This window comes from Pinus tabuliformis, chromosome Q (genome assembly GCF_031772625.1).
Source record: "Pinus tabuliformis cultivar Carrire ecotype Pingquan chromosome Q, CPIR1, whole genome shotgun sequence".
NCBI lineage: Eukaryota > Viridiplantae > Streptophyta > Pinopsida > Pinales > Pinaceae > Pinus > Pinus tabuliformis.
In genome coordinates, this window is record NC_142296.1 from 807,243,181 (window position 1) to 807,245,285 (window position 2,105).

The 2,105-nt window shown below is 48.7% G+C and overlaps 1 pseudogene; it reads left to right on the forward strand.

The window, feature by feature from the left end:
• Positions 1-347: 347 nt before the first annotated feature.
• LOC149222063 (18S ribosomal RNA) lies at positions 348-1,889 on the forward strand (annotated as a pseudogene).
• Positions 1,890-2,105: the final 216 nt, after the last annotated feature.

The window sequence follows — 2,105 nt, forward strand, 5'->3', positions numbered from 1 at the left end:
CCCTTGTTGTTTCGTTTCGGTCGTTTGGGCGCCCATGCAAAATCGTTCGAGTGGGTCGTTTGAGGGTGTCCGTGTGAACTCGTTCGGGTGGGTCGTTCAGGCGAGGGCACGCCCGGGCGCATGAGCCCGTATCAAAAAATGCTAAGTTGTGACCCGAGGTTGGCTTTGTGCTTGTTCGTGCATCTCGTTTTCCCGGCTCTCGGTTGTCGCTTCGTTTCGGTCGTGCGGGCGCCCATGCAAATTCGTTCGGCCCAGGGCGTGCACGGGCCAACGAACCCATATAAAAAATGCTAAGTTATGACCTGAGGTTGGCTTTGTTCATTTTCGTGCTGCTCGTTTGCCTGGCTCTCCCTTGTCGCTTCGTTTCGGTCGTGTGGGGTCCCATGCAAATTCCAGATGATCTGAGCGACAGGTTTTGTTTCCGTGTGAAAGGTGGGTTGGTAATTGAGTTGTGTTTTCGCGTTTGTCTGAGGGAGCCTGAGAAATGGCTACCACATCCAAGGAAGGCAGCAGGCATGCAAATTACTCAATCCTGACATGGGGAGGTAGTGACAATAAATAACAATACTGGGCTCATCGAGTTTGGTAATTGGAATGAGTACAATATAAATCCCTTAACGAGGATCCATTGGAGGGCAAGTCTGGTGCCAACAGCCGCGGTAATTCCAGCTCCAATAGCATATATTTAAGTTGCTGCAGTTATAAAGCTCGTAGTTGGATCTTGGGTCGTAAGGGTCGGTCCGCCTACTCGGTGTGCACCTGCCCTTCCGTCCCTTTTGTCGTTGGCGTGCTCTTGGCCTTAATTGGCTGGGTCGCGGTTCCGACATTGTTACTTTGAAAAAATTAGAGTGCTCAAAGCAAGATTATGCTCTGAATACATTAGCATGGAATAACGTGATAGGAGTCTGGTCCTACTATGTTGGCCTTCGGGACCGGAGTAATGATTAATAGGGACTATCGGGGGCATTCGTATTTCATTGTCAGAGGTGAAATTCTTAGATTTATGAAAGACGGACCACTGCGAAAGCATTTGCTGAGGATGTTTTCATTAATCAAGAACAAAATTTGGGGGCTCGAAGAGGATCAGATACCGTCCTAGTCTCAACCATAAACGATGCCGACCAGGGATCGGCGGATGTTGCTCTAAGGACTCTGCCAGCACCTTCTGAGAAATCAGAGTGTTTGGGTTCCGGGGGGAGTATGGTCGCAAGGCTGAAACTTAAAGGAATTGACGGAAGGGCACCACCAGGAGTGGAGCCTGTGGCTTAATTTGACTCAACACGGGGAAACTTACCAGGTCCAGACATAGTAAGATGACAAATTGAGAGCTCTTTCTTGATCCTATGGGTGGTGGTGCATGGCATTCTTAGTTGGTGGAGTGAATTTGTCTGGTTATTCCGATAACGAACGAGACCCTAGCCTGCTAACTAGCTACGTGGAGGTTTCCCTTCGCGGCCAGCTTCTTAGGGGGACTATGGCTGTTTAGGCCATGGAAGTTTGAGGCAATAATAGGTCTGTGATGCCCTTAGATGTTCTGGGCCACATGCGCGCTACACTGATGCAGCCAACGAGTTTTTATTCCTTGTTCGAGAGGATCGGGAAATCTTCTCAAATTGCATCGCGATGGGGATAGACCATTGCAATTATTGGTCTTCAACGAGGAATTCCTAGTAAGCGCGTGTCATCAACTCATGTTGACTACGTCCCTGCCCTTTGTACACACCACCCGTCGCTCCTACCAATTAAATGATCTGGTGAAGTGTTCAGATTGCGTCGACAATGGTGGTTCGCTGCCATCGACGTCATGAGAAGTTCATTGAACCTTATCATTTAGAGGAAGGACAAGTTGTAACAAGGTTATCGTAGGTGAACCTGCGGTAGGATCATTGATAGCAGGGGTTTTCTTTTTTGGTTCGGTTGGGTTTCGATTGCAATGTGGGACTTTGTGGTGCGTCTCTAGGGGAGCGGGTTTGGTGTTTGGAAGGAACATTGTTGGTTGCTTGTCTCGAGGTAACTATGCTTGTTTTTTCGTGTGTGCTTGCAAGCCATGCTTGTGCTTGTCCCACCCATCCTTTGTTTTTCTTCCCCCCAATGTGTTTTTGCAG